Here is a 16911-nt window from a genome sequence, read left to right as displayed (position 1 = left end):
CATCCAATTCAACCTCGGAACTAAAAAAGTGGCTCTCTCTCCGCCACCACCGTGCCTCGCCACCTACACCAGGAGCTCACGCCTTCTCACAGTCGAGAACCTAGCACCCTACCTCCTTAACCCAGCCCTTCAGACCCCTCATCGAATAACCCGATACCTTAGCTGACACCTTATAGGATGTCATTACGTCAGCCGTGGACGCCATTGCTCCCCTGACTCTCAAAAAAGCTAAGAAAGCCAAACATGACAATTCATGGTTCTCCAAAGAACTCCTTGACCAACGTGGGCAAAAGAGGATTGCACTATCCACCTAGAAAGCAAACCCCTCTGAAGCCACTAAACAGAAGTTCAAAGCCATTTCCAAATCATACAAGACTAACATCACTCTGGCAAAGGCTGCTTCCTTTAATGCCAGGATCGCTGATGCTAAGTCAGGATCCAAGGAACTATTCACCATCTTTAGGGAACTGGAAAAACCATCTGCCCCCACCTCCTCAGTCATCAAAGATGACAAGTGGTGTAACAGCATTCAATCTGCCATGCTAGAGAAGCTCAACACCCTCCAAACAAAAATCTGTGGCCACCAAAAAGCCCTCTCCCACATTATAATGAACATGCACGCCAAGCCACCCATCAAGACCACGTCATCCCCGATGTTCGAATTCAGACATCACTGAGCAAGAGGTCATCACCCTGCTCAACTCTATCAAACCTTCCAATTGCAAAGGTGATGCCTGCCCAGCCAGCCTCATCAAAAACTCCGAACCTACCCTAGACCCCTTCCTTACAGCCTTTATCAACTCCTCTTTCCAATCAGGCCATGTCCCATCAGGACTCAAGGAAGCGTGGGTACGCCCACTCCTCAAGAAACCCACACTCGACCCAACTGTCCCGGGGAATTACAGGTCCATCACGACTGTACCATTCCTGCTCAAAATTCTGGACAAAGCAGCCTACCTGCAAGTCCAAAAGTTCCTAGAGGACAACTGTCTCCCCGGCCTGCGGCAATCTGGGTTCTGCCCCCGACATGGCACTGAAACGGCCCTCCTAGACCTAAAGAACCAAATGGATGATCTCAGAGATGCAGGCAAACCTGCCCTCCTACTGCTCCTGGACCTATCTACAGTGTTCGATCTGGCTGACCACAACACCCTGTGTCACCAACTAGCCACCCAAGCCAACTTCTCCCCTAAAGCCTGCCAGTGGATCACCTCCTTTCTCCAAGAAAGGGCCATGAAAGTCTTTTCTGAAGTTCCTGCCACCACCCCTAGCTTCCTCACCTGCGGTGTCCCTCAGGGATCCTGTATCGCACCCACACTCTACAACCTCTTTACAAGGCCCCTGTTTAGCATCTTTGACTCCCTTGGTATTTCATATACCAACTATGCGGACGATACGCAAGTACTTATCCCACTCACGGGCGACTACCTAGCAGACTCCAACACCCTCACCTCTATCTACTCTACCATCCAATCCTAGATGGCGGAGAATTGGCTTTGCCTCAATAGCGAAAAGACCGAACTCCTCCTCATTGGGTCACCCTTCACTCTGGGTAACCTCGGAGATCAATACGCCTCCTTCATCATTGATCACATTCCAATCAAGGTCTCGAACCATGTTAAGAGACTCGGAGTCTACCTTGACTCTGACCTGTCGATGGATAGACAGGTCAATGCTATCGCTGCATCCTCAGCCTACTACTCCAAAGTCCTCAACGCAGCCAGGCCCTTCTTGGCCCGTCAAAGTTGCCTCACGATTGCCAGGGCAATTATCGGGTCAAGACTAGACTACTGTAATGCCCTTCTCGTGGGAACATCCAACAAAAACCTGGCCAAACTGCAGCTAGCCCAAAACAATGCACTAAGGGCAGCCACCGGCACCGCAAGAAGAAACCATATCTCCGAAATCAGAAGGCAAGTACACTAGCTCCCTTTCAAAGAGAGAATTGTCTTTAAAACTCTTGCTCTCACCCACAAATGCCTTCACAAACTTGCCCCTCCTTGCCTGACTAACAGAATTACCTGGCACACGGCCACAAGACCTCTCAGATCCCTTTATGCCAACTCAATTGTCACGCCTACTACACGTAAAGTGCGCGCTGGTGGTTCCAGCTTCCCCACCCAAGCAGCCACACACTGGAACGCTCTGCCACCTCACCTAAGACTCATTGAGTCCCACCTAGCCTTTTATAAGGCTATCAAAACTAGACTCTTTGGGCCTCATCACGACCGAGGCGGTAAGTTACCGCCTGGGCCGTGACTTTACCACCATGGCGTAAACTACGTTTACGCCGTGGTGGTTGGCGGACTTACCGCCCCATTCGGACCTTGGCGGGGCGGTAAGTCCCCAATCCCCATTTACCCTTCCCCATTCCCATTTTTGCCCCATAGGGCATAATGGGAGTGGGGAAGCCGTTAATTACGCCACCGTAAATTACGGTGGCGTAATTAACTCCATGGTCCCTTAGCGCCATGGATTTTAACACCTGCTAAAAGCAGGTGTTAAATTCGCCATGGCGCTAAGGGACCTCGTACTCAGGCGGTAAGGGTCGGCGCTGTTTACGGCGCCGTAAACCCCTTACCGCCTGGGTCGTAATGAGGCCCTTTGTCTAACTTGAATCTGTATCATCCACTGCATATAAGAGCCATCCTGGCACCTCTCTGTAATCTTAAGTCTGCGTATCCTCTGTAACAGCTCCTCGATGCCTTATGGGCTGCAAGTGCGCTTAACAAATGCAAATAAATAAATAAATAAAAATCATTTAGAGGGTGGCTCTGAAAAGGGTTGTTTTGGACAATGGAAAGGGGGGAGTGGAACAGGGAAGGAAAAAAACATTCAGATTAAACAAGTAACAAACAGGATAAAAAAGGAACGTATTTCTTTTGGGTAATTGTTTTTTTGGGTTTTTTCTTATTTTGAAAAAGGGGGGGAAATGGCAATTAAAACAAAAAATGCCACTTAAAACAAAATAATCTAGGGATGGCAATGAACCTGATGTTCAGAGACAGTTTTTTGCCAAACCTCTAGCGAGGCACCTCGCGGGAATCCCAATCATGGGATACGGTGCATAGGATTCTCATCACTGAAAAGTTGGATGCCGGTGGAATGGCAGTAGGTGGATTTGAGGCACCAACTAGGAGAAGTTATAGCTTCAACGGTGGTTGGAGGTGTTGCGATGGTGGCTGGAGGTGCTGATGCAGGAACTGCAGCTACTCACTGACTTGACGAACAACGTGTTGGGTAGGAGCTAGCGCCTTCCTTCATTCTCAAGCACTTTAGAATTGGGCAAGACTTCTTTTGACTGCTTCTAGGCACTACAAGCGACTAGGGAGAGGAGGTGAACTGAGAAAGCTTTTTCATGCAATTATAATAATATATACACAGGGCCTCATTCCGAGATTGGAGGTAGCCATGGCGCTATTTGTGCCATTACTGTCTCCAATACCGGGTCCGGCACCGGTCTTGTTCAATGGGGACTTAGCGGTGCATTCCGACCCTGGAGAGACCGGTAAATCCCCATTGAACAAACTTTTCTCATTTGAGCCCCCATAGGGATCAATGGGAATGGGGAGGGCGCTAATATTGGGCTCGTGACTAGCAAGCCCGTTATTAGCGCCCTGGTCCCTTAGCGGGACCCGTAAGGGACGTGTGGTCAGACCACACGTTCCTTACGGTTCACGCTAAGGGACCTCGGAATTGGGCAGTAGGGGATTACCGGCACTGGTCTTCTTACTGGTAATCCCTTACTGCCCAAATCATAATGACCCCCACAGACATGGGCAGGCACTAAAAGAAGGCAGTTATTTAAATATAAGGTTCAAATAATTATTAGCTGAGTAAACTTGTAAAATCCTATTTAGTTTTAAAAATCTCAAAGCAGGCTCTCGGCCAAAAGGAATGTGGCCTGCACTAAAAATGGACCACAGAGCTCATGTAGTGTTGCATCACTGAGGCTAAGCTCTGGGAGAGCACACGAAGGGGCTCACCAGTTGTCTGCTGTCTGTCAAAAACCATGTATGTTGAAATAGGATTTTAACATGGTCAGTGCATGACATGCAGAAATAAGAAATCAGGTTTAAAAGAAATTACAGGGCCAGATAAAAATATGAGTACAATGAGTGAGGTATGGAGTGAATGACTGGAAAATGTTTTTGTACATTAAATAGTCATAGGGAGTAAAACGAAGTACAGTGTATTTTTGCATAGGCTAGCAATATGTAAAGTAGCATGTCCTAAAACAGAGATTGCCGCCCATGAAGGAAGGAAGACTGGAGCACCCCTTGTATGGAAGCAGGACAAGTTGGCATAAAAGCCATGCCCATATCCATAGATGCCACTACAGCAAGTTAAGAGTATATAAGCTCCTGACTGGCTCCAGTTTGCAGGAGCAAGGAATGAAAGAGGCACAGAGGCGGTTCAGGGAGCAAAATTCTTTACCCATCCTCATTTCTGTAAAGAATACATTTGTTATCCTTGCAAGATAGACTCTTGGCCTTACTTCCCTAGAGGGGTGTTCTTTACTCTAGTACGAGCGTGATTAGGGGTACCCGTATAATTAAGGGGTACCCCTGTAAATTGGGCTACCCTTACAAGGGCCCATGTATCCTCGCCCTAAGGTCCTCATGGTCCTTCCTGTACGCATCATCAACATAATTCCAGTGGATATGAACTAGATGATTTATAAGCACATGTGCTATGATGGAACAGTCGAAGAGCCAAGTTGTAGCGGTTTCTGGCACAAGACACCTTTCACCTCCCCAGCCTTCTTTCTGGAACAGTGCTCCTTGACACAGAAGTACCTCCAACTATCTGAACAAGTCTTTATTCCAGTAGGCCTCTTCCGCGGCGGGGATGGATTTGGAACCCAAATCACATCATTCTCGCTGCTGCCATTTCTGTCAGACATGATGTTAAAAAGTCTGACACGGGAGGAAAATATAAAACAACAAACATGACAACAACAAAAAGGACGATGGCACATGTTAAAAAAATGTTAAACAAAATTAAAAACAAAGACTAGTCAAACAGAACAAATAACAAGACATGGGAAAAGAGGATTAGATACAAAGTTGGTAAAAAGAATGGAAAAATAAGGTATAAGGAGCCAAAAGTTCTTGCAGTAATTCAGAACCACTGTTCACTAGCAAGGACTCAAAGAAATGATAAATATTAAGTGATTTGCTATGTGTGTGGTGAATATCCACAGCTAGACCCACAGTCCAATCAGGCGACAGGGGCTGTCGTCGTGGATACCACGTAAATGCCTCCAGTAGCTGCGTCTACGCACCTCACGCTGTCATTAGTTGAGCTTGTTGGTACGGATATATGTCATGTGTACCCACGCAGCCACAGCACGCGTTATGATTGGCCAATGCTGCATGTGCCGATTTCATCATAGAGTAAGGCTGTAGCTGCATCTACACAGCTCATGCTGTCATTGGTTGAGCTTGTCAATGTGGATATATGTCATGTGTACCCGCAAAACCGCAGCACGTGTTCTGATTGGCCAATGCCGTACTCGTGGGTTTTGTCATATGGTATGGGTGTAGCCGCATATAAGCATCTTGCACTGTCATTGTTTGAGCTTGTTGATGCATATTTATGTCATGATTACCCACACAGCTGCAGCACGCGTTACGATTGGCCAATGCCACACATGAGGATTTCATTATACAGCATGGGCAAAGCCATGTTTATGCAGCTCACGCTGTCATTGGTTGAGGATATTGATGTGGATATATGTCATGTATACCCGCGTAGCCACAACGCGTGTTCCGATTGGTCAATGCCACATGCACAGATTATCTTCATGACCTTGGCTATGATAATCAATCTGTGATTGGTTTGTGGGCATAGCCGTGGCTACCCTCTATATTTTCAGGAAGCCCCTTTACTTTTCCTCATTGCTTTTTGGATCTTTGCTCCTGACACATCTGTGTAATCCTCCAAGAACTTTCCAAACTTGCCAACTTAATTTTTCCAATCCCTTTTTGCCCTCTCTTACACCTAAACCTCTTTCCTTTGTCTTGTGTTTTGTGGTTTGTCTTCAACTATTATTTTACTTTAATATTTTTTTTTAAAGTGTTTTAATTTTAAGAGGCATTGGGCCTCATTACGAGTCCGGCAGTAACCTGCTGGTTTTTCCGGCTCGGTTACCGCCGGACTCGTCTTACCATTCCGCCTCCGTGATTCCCGGAATTACCGGGGCATTACAACCCTGGTGACCCGGGAATTTCGGAGGTGGAATTCGGTAAATCCCCATTCCCAATGAGTCCCATAGGACTCAATGGGAATGGGGACCATGGAAACACCGGCACCATCTCGTGATGGTGCCGGTGTTTCCACGTCCGTCAGTAGGCGGGCGGTGTTAAACCCGCCAGGTCAGACCTGGCGGGAATGACACCTCCGCCTGCAGGACTCATGATCACCGGGTATGGAAACAACGGTGGAGGCGGGTTTACGGCCCCCGTTATTTCCATACCGGGTGACATGTAATGAGGCCCAAAGTCTTTTTTTCTGGTGTTTTTTTTTAATTATTTCATTTTCCTCCCCGGTCGACATGTCGTCCGAACACAGCAGTGATGAGGAGGTGGTTTGGGTCTCTACTGCTTGCCTCCCTGCAAGAAGCAGTGCGGGATGAAGACAACAGCAGACAGCTGGAATTTAATTATGGTGCAACAACACATGCTCTTTGTGCCAAAAACACTGCAGAGGGATCTAGCGTAGGCACCATCTCACCCATCTGGGGACTTCGGCACTAATTCAGCACATATTGAGAGTCCACTGGAATGATGTTGATAAGCCATACCGGCTAGCTCATTATAAACATAAACTAAAGCCCACTACCACAGCCAGTATGGTGGTATCTTAGAAACACCTCCACCTCTGTCCCTACAACATTTTCTGTCCTTCCAGCTACATCACCACCATAGCAGCACATTTTCAAGAAATAAATCATGTGTTTCCTGGATCTTTCAGTCCATAATTTCACATATGGTCTTTATACCACCTTCTCAACTAAAGCCTAACCTTTTTCCATTTTTATACCTCTACATGTAGTTCTTTTACAACATCTTAAAGTAATACTGGTATCTGCTGCTACACCACAGGTGTGTTGTTCTGTAGCCACGAATACACTCGCCCAGTCACTGTTGAAAATAGCGGCGCATGCGGTTTACCCAATCATAGCTACGATTATGAAAAAAAGTTTAGATTTTTTTTTTATTACATCTGTTTATATGTGTGTGTGGTCGGTAGCCCTCATAAGTTCAATTTTGAGATTTATTGAGTATAGTATTTGTACAAAGTTACAGTGACACTATTGACTATCGCTTGATCAATAATGCATACAACTCTAAAACAAATTTTAATTTAAATAAGTATACAAACAAAGTTTTTTGCTTACATATTTATTCAGTGGGGAAAGTGGTTGTGTGATTTCTTTTTCTTTTAGTATTTAAACAAAATAATGTTCTTCATCAGCCCAAGGTCTTCATTTTAACTGTCCATTTTCGTTTGAGGACTTTTGTGTCCTTTTTCATTGATTCTATGTAATTTTGAAAGTGAATTCAAATGTCTTTAATTTCTGTCAAAGGTTCCATGATTCTATGTGGGCGGGAATTCCTCAAATGGGTGATGTTTAATTCTTCTTGATACTTGATTCACTTCTTCATCTGTTAAAAATATGTAGAATATTTTTAAACAATTGAAGATTTAATTATCATTAAAGTACTTTTGCTGATAGTACAAACATATAAAATAAGTAAGTGTATATAGGAACTGTATTGATTCATATTATTTTGGTGATTTTCTTTTTCTTTTTCATGGAAGACATATTACCACATGTATGTGGTTAGAAGGCATCATAAAGCAAAACACAGACAATAAATCAAATGTCAGGATGGTTAAAGGCCTATTTTGCCCTACGCTAAGGTGACATTTCTGTAGCAGAATAAAACTAAGGAAAGTCTGAGTCAAATATCTCCACTTGTAAGTTTGTCTGTGTCCACAATCTATACCTGCCCTCATCATTTAGACTAAAAATGGGTAGGGATGTTAATAACCAAAGAAGCATAGTTCACAGCAAAGTTTGGTTCTCCAGCTCTCAGCTTTCTTTTCCCAAGTATAATATAGTCCCACAAAAGTATCAAGATCACCTCTCTGGAGCTCCAAGCAACATAGTTCAAGATAATCCTTGGGGTTCCCTTCCCCAAGTCTAATGCAACACAATTCCAATGTCATGATGCCTACCCCCAAGGAGCCAGACCGGGCCCAGCAACCCCAGAGGCAGAAATCATGTTCCCGAGGGAAGTCCCAGCGGCCCCAGGTAGGGGCCCTTTGGACTCAGTCCTGGCGCCTTTGGCGCCAGGCTCATGTTGGACAACAGTCCTGGCGCCATAGGCGCCAGGCTCATAAAGGATGATTTTGTGTGAAGTGCTTTGTGTGAACTTACCTGATGCAGACCGTGCTGCAACATCCAGGCCACCTAGAGGCCTGAATGGGACTATTTTACCTATGGGACTACTTTACCACACGGGTGTGGCCGGAGGAAGAATACATACCTTAGAGGAAGAATACATACCTGGAACTACTTTGAAGGCTATTTAAGGCACGCCCAAGCAGCAACTCACGCTTCGCGTTGTTCTGCACCTAGCAGCTGGACGCTCACCGTGTCTGCTCCTGCATACGGACTCCAGCCACGCCCGACAGCATCCTGGAACACCTGTAAAGGGAAAAGAGAGGAGAACAGGAGAAAGAAGAGACATTACCTGCTTAATCCGCATTCCAGAAAGGGAAGACATTCATTTGTAAAAGCACATCGCATTGCTCGCTGCAGCGCAGCATTCCACTCACCTTTACTAGGCGCCTTCTTGCCCATCAGCGTTCATCTGGATCTTCCGCCGCATTTCAGCGCCTAAAGGAGAAAAAGACAAGAACAAAGGTGAGCTAGGGAAGAGAATAAGAAAGGCTTAATTTCCACCATAAGACTTACCTGTTGGGTCAATCCCTCTTCACTTCGGGTCGGCGCCGTTTCTTCGGCATTTCCGCACCCCGGCCCCTAAGGGGAAAAAGACATTAGCATTAGTGAGCGAATGCAAGGACATTAGCGGAACGCTCATCAAAGACTTACCTGATATCTATTGGGACATCTCTTCTCACTTCGGGTCGGCGCCGTATCTTCGGCATTTCCGAACCCCGGCCCCTAAGGCGAAATAAGACACAAGGATTAGTGTATTAATGCAAGAACACTAGAGGAACCACTCATCAAAATCTCACCAGAGTTTTCCCTCGACGGTTCCATTTCCTAACTCGGAATCTTCATTCAGCACCTGAAATAGAGAAAACGGACAATGGTTATTTAAAGCTTGAACTTGCAACAGAATTCTTACGGTACCTTACCGGAAAAGTCAAGCGAACTTGAACTCTCACCAATCCGAGATCCAGTGAAGTAACTGGATAACAACGCGCCCCTGCATCAGAAGCAGGATGGAGAGCTCGTCCTTTCAGACCCTAAGGTGAGACTTCACGGGGAATCGCAGAAGGGTTTCGTGGAGGGTGACAAGGGAAGTGGGAGGCCTACTCCTTATCCCGCAGATTGTTAATACTCCCTTTTCACACACAAAAGGATATTTCTACGAGCCAGACAAGCCAGATTTGGGGGTTCGGTCCATTCCATCTTCCGAGTCCTGAGCATCACCCTAGTAGCGGCCACAGCAATCCAAACCAGGCCAGCGCCTCCGTGGGAGTCAGGTGAGCGTTACAGAACGCGAAGCCAACCTACAATTTCCCACCCGGGCGCTATGGATACTTCCGAGACAGACCAGCTGGCCTAACTTTTGGGGGAATTACGGGCAGAAGTACATTCCGCCCGCCAGGAGACTAACGCTCTCAGGAGAGAACTGATCCTATCCAAGGAACGAACTGATGACCTGGCCAAACAGCTGTTGCAAGGTCAGGCAGGACAAACTCCTTTACCTGGTTCCGGGGGTAATCCCACTCCTGTGGTTTCGAATAACCCGGTACAAATCAATCTACCTGGAAATATGCCACTGGCCCCGCCTGAACGTTTTGCTGGGGACCCCAAGAAATATGCCGTTTTCATGAACCAATGTCGCTTACACTTTCTATGCAGACCTGGGGCCTTCCCTAATGACCAAACCAAGGTAGCTTTTGTATTATCTTATCTCAGCGCTGTGCTGCCGATTGGTCAGTTCCTTTGGTAAGTCAAGATGACCCAATTCTCCAGGATTTTCAAGGCTTCCAGGCAAGCATGGAAAAATTATTCGCTCGACACTCCCAGGGACAGGCCCTGGACAACGAACTGCTATCCTTACGACAAGGTCACCAGGATCTTTTATCCTACATCGCCACCTTTAATAGGTTGATTGTGGAAACAGGGTGGCCAGAAAATAAAAGGATCACATTATTTCATCGATACTGCGCGGAGAACCTAAAGACGTTCTAGCTCAAATTGTAAATCCACCCCAAGTCTGCGCGGAATACATAGACTTAGTGGTCCAACTTGATCACAGACTTCAGAATAGAAAAGCAGATCGGTCTAAGTTTGAAACCCGAGTGTTGATCAAAACTCACGCTAACCCGAAGGGTACCGACGTTTCAGAACCTATGCAAATCGGTGGAGTTAAAGGACCGTTAACTCAGAAGGAACAAGAAAGAAGGCGGCAGAAGCAATTATGTCTTTATTGCGGCGCTTCTGGCCTCTTTTTACGAGATTGTCCGGTAAAACCACCCAGCAGCCACTGACAACAATCTAACGGAACCTGATTCGGGAAACGACCAAGCCCGACAAGCGTAGAGGTCCGCTTGCCGAGCTTGAAAACAAACTCTTTGACCTCGCATTTCATCATGCCAATGGTCCTCGTGGATCCAAGACAGCCTCGGCGGTTGCATGCTATAAAGGCATACATCGACAGTGGAGCTATCGGAAACTATGTTGATCGTGAATTGGCCTCCAGGATTAATCTCCCTCTCCGTCCGAAAACCAACAAGGATGTCATTACCACAGTTGATGGAACCGAAATTGCCTCAAAGCCGGTAACACATTCTACTACAGAAATGACACTAGTAGGTCAGGATGGACATCGGGAAGCTATTGTGTTTGACGTAATCAAGGCCCCACAGTTTCAAGTAATTCTAGGAATTCCTTGGTTAGAAACACATAATCCTCGAATTGACTGGCGAGCAAAGAGAATAACCTTTCCTGAGTGTACACAAACTTGCTATCCAAGAAATCCAAACATGGGCCTGACCACAGTAACCTCCGCCACAATACAACTACCACCTGAGTACCAAGAATTCCAAGACGTTTTCCAAAAAGAACAGGCCAACACGTTACCTCCCCACCGGCCATACGATTGTCAAATCGATCTGGTACCCAATGCTCAACCGCCTTGTATTAGGATCTATGCCCTTACTGAACCTGAGAATCTTCATTTGCGACAGTACTTAGATCAGTACCTTGCCAATGGTTTTATTCGCCCGTCAAAGTCTCCTGCTTCCTCAGCTCTGTTCTTCTTGCCGAAAAAAGAAGGCGACCTTAGAACTTGTATTGACTACCGCGCCCTAAATCAAATAACGATTAAGAATTGTTATCCTCTGCTCCTGATCCCTGAACTTCTCGACCAGGTAAAAGATGCTTGTATATACACCAAGTTAGATCTCCGGGGAGCTTATCACCTGGTGCGTGTAAAAGAAGGCGACGAATGGAAGACTGCTTTCTGCACCAAATATGGACTCTTCGAATACCAGGTGATGCCTTTCGGATTGTGCAACGCACCTGCTGCCTTTCAATACTTTATGAATGACGTTCTTCAGGAACTTATCGATGTTTGTGTCATCGTATATATCGACGACATTCTGGTGTACTCCTCTTCGGAATCCGATCACAGAAAACATGTCAAGGCAGTTCTTGAGAAATTGCGCCAGCACAAACTGTTTGCAAAACTCGAAAAATGTGTTTTTCATGCCACAGAAGTCGAGTTTCTTGGATTCATCCTGACACCAAAGGGAGTCCGAATGGACTCACGAAAAGTGGTCGCCATCCTCAAATGGCCATCTCCTAGCTCAGTGAAGGGTGTTCAGAGCATGCTTGGTTGTGCCAATTTCTATCGAAGATTTATCCCAGAATTTTCTCGGGTGGTTCAACCCATCACTGCACTCTTATGGAAAAACAAACGCTTCGAATGGACTAATGAGGCAGAACAGGCCTTTCAAGAACTAAAAACTAAATTCACCTCCGCACCTGTACTGAAACATCCGCGCCCAGATCTCCCTTACATTGTTGAAACCGACGCATCCAGCTTAGCCATGGGAGCTGTCCTGTCTCAAAGGGATCCTGTAACTAACCAACTGCATCCTGTAGCCTTTTGGTCCAGAAAATTCTCGGCTCCTGAAGTTAATTATGCAATCACCGACAAGGAGTTATTAGCTATTAAGTCGCCTTCAAGGCTTGGCGTCATTACCTTCTCAGCGCAAGACACACCATCACAGTGATTACAGATCACAGAAATTTGCAATATTTAAAAACGGCCAAAGCTCAATCATCACGTCAACTCCGATGGGCTTTATTCTTTGCGGAGTTTGATTTTGTAATCACATACCGCCCTGGCTGCAAGAATGGCAAAGTGGACGCTTTATCCCGGATTGGGATGGGAGAAACAAATTCAAGCTTAGAACCAGTACCGATTATACCTGAACAGAGAATTTTGGGGTTGACCTCTTTAAAAACTATTGAGGACATTCAAACTAGAGTTAAACAACTTTTATACCCTACAGAATTGCAAGAATGGAGTCAAAAGGGTTCACACTTTTCCGTCAATAATGATCTACCCTACTTCCAGGGGCGATTATTTCTGCCTCATAAGGAATTGCAAGAACTCGTTATTGCCCATTATCATGATACATTAATGGAAGGACATCCTGGTATTGCTAAAACTGAAGAAAAGATCAAAAGGCAATTCTGGTGGCCCTCCTGGTGAAAGGATATAAAATCCTTTGTGATATCCTGCGGAGTTTGCGCCCAAAATAAAGGTCAAACGAAAAGACCAGCCGGCCTTTTACAACCCTTGGACATCCCACCGGCACCTTGGCACACCTTGTCGCTGGACTTTATTACAGACCTGCCTCCTTGCTATGGATACAACACTATCCTGTTGATTGTGGACCTCTTCTCCAAAATGGCCCATTTTATCCCATTAAAGGGGTTACCTTCAGCCTCCATCCTGGCCAAGGAATTTCTTGAGAATGTCGTTTCTTTACATGGTTTTCCATCCATGCTGGTCTCTGATCGAGGAAGCCAATTTATTTCCCATTTTTGGAGAAAGTGTTGTCAACTGGCACAAATTGATGTACGACTATCCACTAGTCACCACCCCCAGACCGATGGTCAAACCGAGAGAACAAACCAGACCCATGAGCAGTATCTTCGGTGTATGTTGCACCAATCTGAATGTAATTGGAAAGACATTCTTTGGATCGCAGAATATGCATATAACAATTCTGTACATTCTGGAGCGGGACAAACCCCTTTTTATACCTTATATGGCCATCACCCCCGAACCTCTGACCTTGACTCCCCTCAAAGTCTTGAAATGCCCGCTGTAGATCATTTGCATTCCACGATAACTCGAGCCTTCAAAGAAGCAACAACTCATTTACAGCAAGCCAAGAAAAAGTACAAAGAAAATGCTGATTTACATCGAAGTGAAGCACCTCCGTACCAAATAGGGGACCAAGTGTGGCTAGCGACTAGACATTTACCACTCAAAGGACCGCGAACTTTCAATCCAAGATATGTAGGGCCCTACCCAATCAAAGCTATAATCAACCCGGTGGCCTTCAAACTCGATCTACCAGCTAACATGCAAATCCATCCCGTTTTTCACGTATCACTGTTGAAACCAGTACAACCTGGAACCAGACTAATTAAACCACCAGAACCAATTCAAGTAGATGGGGAGCTGGAATTCGAAGTTAAAGACATATTAGATTCCAAGGTGTCAAAGTCAAAACTCTTCTATTAAATTGATTGGAAAGGATATGGGCCTCAGGAAAGGTCTTGGGAACCAAGCGACCAGGTACATGCGCCTCGGTTAATACAGAAATTCCACCGGAAATTCCCAAACAAACCGAAACCTCCGGAGAGAACAACCTTGGGAGGGGCCTTGGGAGGGGGTACTGACATGATGCCTACCCCCAAGGAGCCAGACCGGGCCCAGCAACCCCAGAGGCAGACATCATGTTCCGGAGGGAAGTCCCAGCGGCCCCAGGTAGGGGCCCTCTGGACTCAGTCCTGGCGCCTTTGGCGCCAGGCTCATGTTGGACAACAGTCCTGGCGCCATAGGCGCCAGGCTCATAATGGATGACTTTGTGTGAAGAAGTACTTTGTGTGAACTTACCTGATGCAGACCGTGCTGCAACATCCAGGCCACCTAGAGGGCTGAATGGGACTATTTTACCTATGGGACTACTTTACCACACGGGTGTGGCCGGAGGAAGAATACATACCTTAGAGGAAGAATACATACCTGGAACTACTTTGAAGGCTATTTAAGCCACGCCCAAGCAGGAACTCACGCTTCGCGTTGTTCTGCACCCAGCAGCTGGATGCTCACCGTGTCTGCTCCTGCATCCGGACTCCAGCCACGCCCGACAGCATCCTGGAACACCTGTAAAGGGAAAAGAGAGGAGAACAGGAGAAAGAAGAGACATTACCTGCTTAATCCGCATTCCAGAAAGGGAAGACATTCATTTGTAAAAGCACATCGCATTGCTCGCTACAGCGCAGCATTCCACTCACCTTTACTAGGCGCCTTCTTGCCCATCAGCGATCATCTGGATCTTCCGCCGCATTTCAGCGCCTAAAGGAGAAAAAGACAAGAACAAAGGTGAGCTAGGGAAGAGAATAAGAAAGGCTTAATTTCCACCATAAGACTTACCTGTTGGGTCAATCCCTCTTCACTTCGGGTCGGCGCCGTTTCTACAGCATTTCTGCACCCCAGCCCCTAAGGGGAAAAAGACATTAGCATTAGTGAGCGAATGCAAGGACATTAGCGGAACGCTCATCAAAGACTTACCTGATAATTATTGGGACATCTCTTCTCACTTCGGGTGGCGCCGTATCTTCGGCATTTCCGAACCCCGGCCCTAAGGGGAAAAAAGACACAAGCATTAGTGTATTAATGCAAGGACACTAGAGGAACCACTCATCAAAAACTCACCAGAGTTTTCCCTCGACGGTTCCATTTCCTAACTCGGAATCTTCATTCAGCACCTGAAATAGAGAAAACGGACAATGGTTATTTAAAGCTTGAACTTGCAACAGAATTCTTACGGTTGCTTACCGGAAAAGTCAAGCGAACTTGAACTCTCACCAATCCGAGATCCAGTGAAGTAACTGGATAACAACGTGCCCCTGCATCAGAAGCAGGATGGAGAGCTCGTCCTTTCAGACCCTAAGGTGAGACTTCACGGGGAATCGCAGAAGGGTTTCGTGGAGGGTGAGAAGGGAAGTGGGAGGCCTACGCCTTATCCCGCAGATTGTTAATACTCCCTTTTCACAGACAGAAGGATATTTCTACGAGCCAGACAAGCCAGATTTGGGGGTTCGGTCCATTCCATCTTCCGAGTCTTGAGCATCACCCTAGAAGAGGCCACAGCAATCCAAACCAGTCCAGCGCCTCCGTGGGAGTCAGGTGAGCATTACATCCAAACAAAATGGAGAGGGTCTTCAGATCTCACTCTCAAGACAACATAAACAGTTTCTTCAGTGTCAGGTCTCTTCCACAAGACTTCAAATTCACCTTTTGTACTTGTAGTACGTTTGATCAGTTGGTTTTCCCCATATGATGGGTCTTCAAGATTCAGGGTTCACTGGTCTAGGTGCAGTTGTTAGACCACACAGTCCACCAATTGCAGGTCACGCAGCCAGGATCCCTGGGCTCTTCAGCCCCTTGCCGGTTCCTTGGCACTTGCTCCTGTGTGCCAAGAGTTTCCTTGGTGTTTGTTCCTGTGCCGTACAGTCTTCCTTGGTACTTACTCCTGTGCACTGAGGTGTTTCTTCTTAATGTTAGGTGAACCTCCTGGCCTTGTATACAACTTCCCACTCTTTGGGCTTCCCCTCTGTCTGCCTCTGGGGTTGTACTTCAAAGTTCTTCTTAGGTTTCACATTTAAATTGCTTAATGGTTTTAATATATTTTGAAGATGAATTGCTCTCAATTCAATAGTTACTTGTGTTGCTCGAGGTTTAAGTTTCATTCTGTAAAAAACAAAGACTCTTGTGTATTCAAAATGCATTCTTGTTCTTGAAGTTCAAATATAAGTTTACTTTCTGTTCGGTATCCAAAATGCACTTTGGTAGTTAAATATAGGTTTTCTTTCAGTATGTTATTCATAATGCACTTTTGTAGTTGAATATGAAATTCCTTTCAGTTCGGTATTCAAAATACACAGACAGGCACTTGCCTGGGGTCCGTTTCAGAGCTCCTGTGTGTCTGCGTGTCCCTTCGACACTCACCAGCAGTCTGCTTCTTCTCCCGGTGATTACTGCTGTTTCCGCTCCACTTCTGGAGCCGGAAAACACTGCTGTTGTGAGCCCTGCTTGCCTGCCAGATACTTCTTGCTCCGGCTCGCCTTCTGCTTTCCAGTGGATGCAGACAGAATCCTCTATGACCGGGGTCTGCTGGCATCCTGGTTCGGTGACCAGTACCACCATGGCGGCTCCCACGAAGAGTGGGTCCCCTGCTGGTCTCTGCCACGCCACCCTCCCAGTTGCTCCTGGTTTCCCCAGTTCTCTCGTCCTCTCTTTCTCTCTGGGTGTACTCAGTGCCTCAATTTATGTACCTGCAGCCTTCTTACAGGCTGCAGGTGTGCCTAGCCAATTAGATCTGCCT

This window comes from Ambystoma mexicanum, chromosome 2p, assembly GCF_040938575.1.
Source record: "Ambystoma mexicanum isolate Mex_15411 chromosome 2p, UKY_AmexF1_1, whole genome shotgun sequence".
Taxonomy (NCBI): Eukaryota; Metazoa; Chordata; class Amphibia; order Caudata; family Ambystomatidae; genus Ambystoma; species Ambystoma mexicanum.
This window is presented reverse-complemented; position numbering follows the sequence as displayed.